Genomic DNA, 10,346 nt, shown 5'->3' on the forward strand with positions numbered 1-10,346 from the left:
GATATGCCTTGGTATTGATTTCACTGAGTTTTCCCCTTTATTAAACTTTGCCTAGTTTCTTAGTTCTATAGATAAGTGTCTTTCACCAAGTTTGTAAAACACTTGTTCCTGAAACCCTTTCAGTCCCCCTTTCTTTTTTCTCTCCTTCTAGAATATCAATCACATGAATATTGATTTTTGTTATCCCCCAGGCCTCTGAGACTTCATTATTTTTTAAGTCTATTTTCTTTCTGTTGTTCAGATTGGGTGAACAAATAATCTTATTGCTCTTTTGTCAGTTCCACTGATTATACCCTCTGCCATCTCTATTGCTCAGCCCAACCAATGAGTTTTTATTACTCTTAGTGCGTTTTTTCAGTTGTATAATTTCTGGTTGGATCTTTTTATTAACTTTTATTTAAAAATGCGCAATGATATAAAAAATATATAAATAAAAAGAAAATTTTAAAAAGTAACTTTTATTTTGTTGCTAACATTTGCTATTTTTGTTTCAAAGGAATTTGTAATTTCTTGTATTTTTAGGATATTACTTTTTAATTGTTTTCAGATGATTCCAGCTTCTGATTAATCTTGAGTGCCAGTTGATTGACTTTTCTCATTCAGGTTATTATGCTTTTGGTTCTTGGTATGATGCATATTTTATATTATATTCTCGATGTTTTTAACTATTATTTTAGAGGAAACTGGATATTATTAAAATATTTTGATTTTGTAAGCAGTATCCTGTTTTGATTTATCACACAAGGGCCAGGACACTTTGTGGGGTATGCTTCTAAAAGTACTTTTATTTCAGAGCTTTTTTCATGTTATTATGCCCTCTCTGGTTTACCTGATGATGATGCTGCATCACCTGTTGCTACAGCTAGTGTTTCCTGAGAGTGGAGAAGGGTTTTCTAAAAGAAGGATGTTGAGTGTCTTTTGGTGGGGGGAAGCTGGTACTTTCTGGTTGTCTTGTTATCTTTTGATGGGGTAGGAGATTCTCAGGTCTCTGGGACAAAGAATTTCCCAGACCAGATTGAGTCTCGTTTGCCAGTCCAGCTTACTATCTATAGTTGGAAAACAGGAATCTCAGACCCTGCATGGAGGGAGAATGCTTCAGAAAGTCCTCATTTTTGGTTAGGTTCCCAATCCATCCCCTTTACCTAGATCACTTTACCTATGATCACTTAGTCACAGGGACTCCTATTAATTCAGCAAAGGGATAACTGTACTTCAGCTGCCTTCTTTTGGTGGGTTGAATATTGGGAAACATTTGACCTGGATGTCTTTCTTCTATTGGTTGAGAGTATGCAATTCCTCCTACCTTGGCTCCCAAACTAGCTCATGCTTTTCCCATATATTAGAGTTTTCTTTTCTTTGTGCCTTATACCTTTTTCAGGGCGTATAGTTTACTTGCTGGAGATAAACAGAGGAAAACCTATTTCATTTAGTACTGTGCTTTCATGTCTTCAGATTAGGCAAAATTTATTCTATTCATTTATTCATTCTTTTAGCATCTACTCTCAGTTTGGCACCAATGAAAGTATTGGCAATGATAAAAAAAACAAGATTCCTGTCCTCCTAGAGTTTATGATATATCTTTATCTCTTTTTACTGAATTTACTTCTTGTCCTTTATATATCTTATATTTTTCACTATGATTTTTCTTTTATATTTGTACATCATAATGTGTATTTTAAATTAAACAACCAAATTTTCAGTGATAGCAAACTTTATTTCAATGACTTTGACTTTTAAGTTTGTATTTCTTTGATTCAAGAACTCTTTGCATGTGTTCTAATTTATCTCCTTAATAAGACTTTAATTATAAACAGATTACTTCTGTTTCTGTCATTTCTTCCACAATTCTGTTTATCTGATGCAACATATCCCCATAAGCAACCACATCCCCTTAAGTACGTCCAACTTATGTTCTTGTCAGTAGCTATGGCCATAACAATGAATGATGGCATAAGGGGATTTTCTTGGTAATTAATGGTGATATGTTTGGCAAATTTAAGCTTCTCTCTTGCTTAGAAAAAGCCTTTTTCTACTTAGGTAAAAGTGGTTATAGTTTGCAATTTTTCTTTGGGGTGGTGATTTAAGGATGTGATCTGTTTTTCACTGTGCTTCACATTAAAAGCCATATTACTCCCACTCGAGTAGATTTATCTTAATGGATGACCAAATGTTTTATGTTATTCCCATCCCCAGGATACACAGATTTGGAGTTTTGTTTTTGCAGACAAGTGGCACTCTTTCTAAGATACTGGGTCTTCAGTTACACTCCACATATGTGCCTCATTCATGAGGATATTAGGTCTAAGATATATTTGTGTTCATCTCAGCCATGATATTTTGCTAGTTTTTTGCTCTAATATGGAATTGTGAGGGCGAGTTCATCTAGTTTAACCTGTCTCTAACAATTCAGAGAAGGCGAGAGGGAAGAATTGGAGCATCTGTAGATGATGGTTGAACTCATACTGTAGTGCACAGAGTGTTATTAGTAGAAAAATAAATTAAGGTTATAGTAAGGTTGAGGAAATGAAGGTATATGGTGTTTCAGTGGACAAGGATTAAAGCATTTGTATTTAGAGTGTGGAGAGAGGAAAGACTTGGGAAATGGCACATAAGCATGGGCGGTTTTGAGCTCAAAAGAGGCAGAAAAGGGGCTAGATACAAAGCTTTACTTTGAAATATGATTAGACACTCATTCTGGAATTTTCTTGAAGGACGTGTTTGAATGTTTGGTTAAAGTTTCTAGGAATATAACATTTGGTCAAGATAAGGTCACCCAGTGACTACATTTTACGTGGATTAGAAGGGAAGACCATAAATTAAAGGGTAAAAGTCATAGATTTTGGAGTCAGGCAATACTGTTTAAAAACCTGAGTTGATCAGTTACCTACTATATAAATAGAAACATACTGAATCTCTCTAAGTCAACTTTTTATCTGTTAAATGAAGATAATACCACCTATCTGCTATCTTAATATGAATTCTAAAGTACTAAATGCCACCTTGCAGAGCAGCAGCAGATGCGGGGAGCACCGTGTGATGAGGGAAAGATTACGCAGAAGTCAATGTGGCGCTATGAGAAGCCGAGAGGCTTCACAAAGAATGTGTAGCCCCAATCCAAGGGTGTCTCGTATTTATTTAGAACCAGGTTCACTGAAGATGGGCAAGCATGTATGGAATGTGCAAGCATAGGGCATGATTTTCAGGGATGCGTTATCGTCTGGTGCAAATTAGGGTGGAATGTCCAGGCACTATTGCTTGCAGCTGGGGTGGGGGGTGGGGAACTTCATAGTTCCTGCTAATCAAAGCAGACTATCCCTATTCCCTATTCTTACCTAACTTTCTGCTAATCTTTACAAGTAAGGTCTTTCAGCTGATCTTGCTAATCTGGCCATTATATGTGTGTACTGGTTTCTGGTAGGTTCCTCATACCAGAACTTTTGTCCTTGGTGAGAGGCCTCCTGACTGACTGTACATTTCGTTTGACCAACAAGAACTCTAGGCCCAAGAAAATAGGCCAGAGAACAAGGAGGGCTGGGGATCCCGCAACTAAACATCTTTTACAAAGATTTTCACCTTATGACCACTGCCCACAACTTTTTCTCGTTGTGTATTCAGTGAACACAGGACTCCTTTAAGTTCCTTGAATATGCTATAATCTTTCTTTTGTCTTGTAATCTTCCCAAACTCTGTTGTCATTGCTCACGCATCTCTTCTCTGTTCTTTCTTCTCCTGCATGTCTCCTTTTCATCCTTCAGGTCTACCTTCAACAGAATTTTCTCTGTTTTCATGTCCCTTAGTCTAATTTTCCTTCTATTCTCCTGTAGTGCTTTTTTCTTTATCATAACATTAAAAACATTTTCTTTGATTATCTGCATGTTTTTTGTTCTGGTTGGGTCTTCCCCTCAAGATAGGAGATATGTAAATATTGCCATTATCTCCTCAGTATTTAGCATTGTGCTCATCATGTATTAAGTAATCCATAAATATTTGTTAAATATGCATAATGTATAAATGAATATGGATAGGATGTATGATGTGGTACCTGAACTGAAGTATGTGTTCTATAAATGGTGACATTATAGGATTCTCTCAGCTTCATCATTTACATGACTATAGTAGCTATAAAAATGACTGTTAAAAAAAAGAGAGAGAGAGAATGCCAGAATTTCCTTATTCTCAATGCATCATTTGCTGTAGACTTTAAATTCTTCTGAGTAAAATGAAAAGCACAGTATTTTTTTCATTTAACACAGGTAACCTACATATAATGTAGGGAATGAGCAGGCCTTTTGCTAAAATTTATTCCATGTGTCATATCAATCGTGAGTCACACACTAGTATTTTCTAATAGATTTAAAAGAAAACCTAGTAGTTACTTCTAAACACCATGAAATTGATAATGTGGAGGGAAAAGCACTGCTTGTCATACTTGAAATCCCGGGGTCAATCAGATTTATTGTTACCATATAATTTTTCCTTCAATGCTCTTCCTATCTACAGAGCCCACACATATAAAAGAAAAGATTTGTCTTTTGTAACAGTGTACAAAATAACCATAGAAAATTCTCCTGTTTCCCGCAAACCAGAACTAAGGTAGCTAAGTTACATTTGTCAGACTGCTGACTTAGTTGCCAGAAGTCAAAGTATTTTCCAACTACTTAGTTCAGGGGGCAAGTTCAAGAGCCCACCAGATCCACTCAGGATGTAGGAAAAATAATAGGTGAGGATAATTCCTGTCAAGGTTATGTTTGTTCTAGCTTATCACTCTCACTGCCTAATTAGGGAAAAGATTGGACTTCTTCTTATTGATCTAGTGTGAAGAACATTGTTTTCTCAGGACTACAAATCTTTGACAATGTTATCACAAAAAAAGATGAATCTGGACATGCCAGAAAAAAATTGTATTAAGAGAATGTTGCTTAACTAAATAGAGCAAGGGCCTGGATATATTGTGACTTGAAAAGTAGCTTATGGGAATCCATCTTTCCTGGAGGCAGGGAAATTGGGAACAGCTTCTAAACTGGATGATAAACCATGAACTGCAGGTCCCATGTAACCATACTGACATCCAGGTGATCCAAAGATTTGTTTCAGACTCAGGGGTATCTTTTGTAATTATTTGCTTTCTGTCTTCCCGTGTCCTGTAAGTTTTGTGAGGTCATGGACAGTCTGTGTTTTGTTTTCCACTGTAGCCTTGCAGCTTGTCAAATTCATGTTCTGATGAAACTGTGAAACTCTAGTATCATTATTTTGTCCTTTGCAGGCTGACCAGGGACCCAGGGCAGCAGAGCTCATCTTACTCTATCATTTGAAAAATATTTTTGTAATTTCAGTGGTTATAAAAGAAGGCTTTTAGTCTTCCCATTAACTTAAAGCACCAACTCTTCTAAATGGAAGGTATGCAATGCTCTCTTCTTTAGTGAAAACAGAAACCACATATTTGTACTGTTTTCAGTCTCTTAATGTGAGGGGATCACAACTGTGCTTTTTTTTTTCCCTAAAGATTTATTTATTTATACAAGCACTGGGTACCGTCAGAAGTGCGGGAGGGTGAGAGAATTCACCAGAGCCAGAGCAGGGAGCTAGAGCAGGGAGCAGAACAGGCAGAGTAACGAAATACACTGCTGAGGGGAGCAGTGGGCAGCAGAAGAGGTCCGTTGCGCCATGTGGGACTCTTGCCAGTGGTGGGGGATCGAACCGGCACTAGAGATGTTGCGGGCAGCTTCGCAACCCAGCGCTCAACCACTGCGCCACCGGGGAGGCCCCACAACTGTGCTGTTTTAAGAGCTCAATCTGGTTTATGAAATTTGCTACCTTGGACCTTCTCTCTTTTATATTAGATCTTAATGTTAATAGAGGTGAATACTATTTTATAATAACATGTTCTTCAGACAACGCCAAGTGCTGAAGGTTTTGTGGAAATAGAGTAGGAATCACTGTACAAGGAGATTGCATGTCGACCATTCTATTGAGCATGACTTAGTTAAAACAAGTGTTGGTTCATTTTATGGTCCTGAAATTTCAGGTCTAGATATCCCAGAAAAAGTTTCAAAAAGTTATAAAGGACTGGTGTTGTTGGTGGCGCTGAGGTTGTTGCAGCCAAATTGGTGTCTGTGCTGAGGAATATGATTTGTTAGAATCATGATGGAATATATGCAACAAGGAAAGAAATACTTGAAGTACACAGAAAACATGAGTAGATTTTTATTTTTATAATATTTTTCTATTAACCTTTTATTTTTTATTGAGGTAAGGTTGGTTTACAACATTGTATATGATTTAAAGATTCATACTCTTCAGATGTATGTTGCCACACTGCACCTAAAATAAGATCCCACAATCCTCCACCATAGTCCATATGTCCCCTCCACCCTTTTTCCCCCATCTCCCACCCGGCCCTTTAGTGGCCTCAATTGTACAGTCAGATTTCTAGAGTTTATTATGGTTGAGTTTTGACTGTTCCTTTTTTTCTCTTATTCCACATATGAGTGAGATCCATTGGCATTTGTCTCCTGCTGAGTTATTTTGCATTTTGTTTAACATGATTCCTTCCAATTCCATTTATGTTGTCACAAATGGTAAGATTTCATCTTTATTTTTTATATATTGCTGAGTGGTATTCCATTGTGTATATACGACACATCTTCTTAATCTACCATCTGTCCTTGGCCATTTAGATTGTTTCCATACTTTATTATTATGGCTAGTGCTACAATGAAAATAGATGTACACATCCCTTCAAATTACTGAGTAGATTTAAAAAAATTAATATTGAAGATGGAGCCTTTATTTCTAAATCATAAACCTATTATAAACCAATACTATTTTAATAAAAAATAAAATAATTAACATTGAATGAAAAATAAAAACATTTGATGTTCACCATTCCATGCATGCAGTCACACACACACTCTTAATAGACACATGGGCATGCACCAATATTACTAGTCTAAGAATATTTGTAAATAAAGAATAAACTGAATAGTGAAAAATAATGAGTTTTAGGTGAATAATGGAGAAAATATACCATGAAGAGATAGAATTTACTCAGCCTGAATTCTTCTCTCCACCTGGATAATATATGTATGTAATTTACACACATATGCACACATGCACAATACATACATTCATCATACAGGAACTACATGCATCAATATAGGAACTCTGATAATCTCTCTAGGCTCTGAACCTCCTAAGGACAACTGCAAGAGTAAGGAAGCTTTGTGTATCAAATGGGAATGGGTGAGGGATGTAGCCTAAAAGTTCACTAATAGTGGTTTCCCAAAATCTATTTTCTAAATCTTAACCTAGTAACTTCCTCCATCAATTAAACTCTGTAGTTCTCAATGTTGTCATCCTCAAAAATGAGCATGTTAATACTTGTTGCATGGGTAGGTATTAATGAAATAACAAATTTGTAAAGAAATTGACAAAGGGTTTGACACACTGTAGTCATTCAAAGTATCTGAATTTCATTTCTTTTTTCTTTCCATTGTTTCTTCAATTTTTGCTTTTATTTCTCACTTAAGTTGGAAAACCAATCTATTTTTCAAGTTGGAATAGTAATAACTTTTAATCACCTCACCAATCTACTGTTTCATATACAGTATTTCCTAACTGAGATATCTAATCCTAACAATCCTGTGATTTGATGCTATTATTATCTTCTAGAAGAGAAAACTGTTTCAGAAAAGATAAGAAATTTAATCAAAGGTTACCTAGGTATTATCTAGAAAAACACAACCAACTGTACCTTCTCAATCCTCACGGAGAAACAAAATTGACCACTTAATTCTTTTGATCAAACTTCAAACTTCAGCTACTCTTTGTATAGCTGAAAGAGTACCATTAAATGGATACAATATAACATTGAGCTTTTCCCTTTGTTTGGGTCAAAAGTGGCCACAAATTGAGAAAGGTATGAAATGAGAGAGATTAAAGGAAAGGAACACAATTCTGTTGTGTTGATCAATAAAAACTGTTGACTATAAACTGTTGACTCAATTGTGAGAAACTGAGTCAGTTATGAATATGTTTTTCATGGGTTTCGGCTGCACAGTCTTGAGCATAAATATTTATCTTTGGGAAACATGCCTATGCTTGATTAAACAGTAGTTCATTGCCTAGTCAAAGAAGAGAAAAGGCTTATCTTACAGTTCTTCAAGAGTATGGTGCTAGAAGGGCCCATGCTCTACTTGAAGTGGGCTTTGGAACTTCTATAAGCAAAAGTCTCTCCCATCATATTATTTTGTGGAAGCTAGAGTGTGGCAGTCATCACAGACAATGTGTGGTGGAATCTCCTAGATGATTGCTCTAAAGCTTTAATTTTCAACCCTGGTTGTGCATTAGGTTTTCTTAGGAAATTTAAAAAATACTAATGTTTAGGTGTCACCCTCTAGAAGTTCTGATTGAATGGTGTGAATGTCAAGGTTTTAGAAATTCCCAAGGTAATTTCAATGAGCTGCCCAGTTTGAGGACCACTGTCTTCAGCATGTTGTGCCTGTATAGTCTCATCCAATGACACTGAAAAAAGAAAGTATCATGGCAGTACTGCAACTTGGTCAACATGACTATGTCTAGATAAGAAGCAACAACCAATAAAGTCAAGAATGCCTAACAGTTCGGGTAGTGGCCTGCTTCAGGTAGAAGGACTATGTTCCTTCCTAAGCTAGGGATGGAAGTGGTTGTGAGAAGCAACATTCAAACAGAGATAAATCAGGAACCACTTCAAATACATAAATCTAAAATTTCTTTTTTTTTAAGATTTATTTATTTATACAAGAACTGGAGTACAAGTCAGAGGTGTGGAAGGGTGAGAGAATTCACCAGAGACAGAGCAGGGAGCAGAACAGGCAGACAGACCAAAAACACTGCTGAGGGAAGCAGCAGGTGAGACAGGAGGGGTTTGCCGTGCTGTGTTGGTAGCTCCCTGGCCGGGCCGGGAATCGAACCTGCACTGTAGAGGCTGCAGACAGCTTCACAGCGCTGTGCTCAACTTACTGCACCACCGGGGAAGCCCATAAATCTAAAATTTCTACTTTTTTCAATATATATTAGATAGAAGCTAAGGTTACAGTGGCAAAAATCAGAACTCAATCACAAGACCTGTGCTCATTCCACAGAACTATCGATATATGACTCTTGTGCCCCAAATCTCCTATATAACTTCAATCCCAAAGATCAAGCAGATCTACTCATTTCCTTGTAACCCCTGAGCTTTTTGTTGACTTTGACCTAATTTCACACTCTCCTACTTAATGTCTCTCACCTCTGTGCTATTCATCAAGGTCTGGTTCAAATTCAGCTTCTCTCTGAAGTCTTTATAAAAACACACTTGCCCATTATGCGCCCTTCCATTCCAGAAATCACATTATTCTTCTACCTGACTGTGCATTGACAATTGCTACTTAATGTCTGTATGTATATAGGTTTCATTTATATAATCAAATTTTAAATTTCATGTGAGTTGATATTATAATTTACTTATTTTATGGCTATTCTCTTCCTTGGCATAGTACCAGGCATAGTGGCATTCCTAAAGAGTGTCATCAAGTGATGATTATAGATATTTGTTCAATTCCAGGTTTTTAAGAAGAGAATATAAAATACAAGTAAGACAGAAACTAAGGCGGGACTGTGATAATAATCATGTGAAACTTTTAATGGGAGTGGCATCCTTTCAGTATACCTATGTTCAATAAATGTGGATTTATTGAAACAACAGCCTTCTGCTGTTGTTGGATTATAAACATAAGATAATCACTCCCATTTTAACATTTAGACATGACATCATTGTTGCTCATTTCCTATCATTTCGTTGGATTATTTTATTTGACTATTGAACTAAAACTTTTTTCCAGTGTTTTCCCTTTTTTTAAAATTTTAACCATTCTTCAACCTCCCCCATATTTGAAACCTGTGCCTTTGATATATTCTCCTCTTTACTGGAAAGTCTAACTCTAAGTTTGCCACTGCAAATCTGGAGTCTGAAAGCAAACTTCTGGGGCATTGAGATAATTTTTCCCTCTTTTCCAAGAGCCAAGTTTCTTCCCCCACTTTTCCCCAAATGCCACAGTCAATTATGACCTGAAAACCTCAGTAAATTCCAAGGAAAAATGCCACTTTGCTTGACTCATTGTTGGGACTGTCTTGAATAAGGACTACTTGAACATTTTCTCCTTTTGAGAAAATTTTATTAGACTTTTTAAAGTAATTTGTTATTGCTCATTCTTTTTAGTTATAATTTCAAAGTTTTTTTTTCCCTATCATGTTACCCTCCCTAGATTTCAGCTTTCCTTTTATTTGGGAGAACAGAGAATTATCACAGTGGGGGGTCCATGAATTGA

The sequence above is a fragment of the Talpa occidentalis genome, unplaced genomic scaffold, assembly GCF_014898055.3.
Source record: "Talpa occidentalis isolate TD23 unplaced genomic scaffold, MPIMG_talOcc4v2.1 talOcc4.4, whole genome shotgun sequence".
NCBI lineage: Eukaryota > Metazoa > Chordata > Mammalia > Eulipotyphla > Talpidae > Talpa > Talpa occidentalis.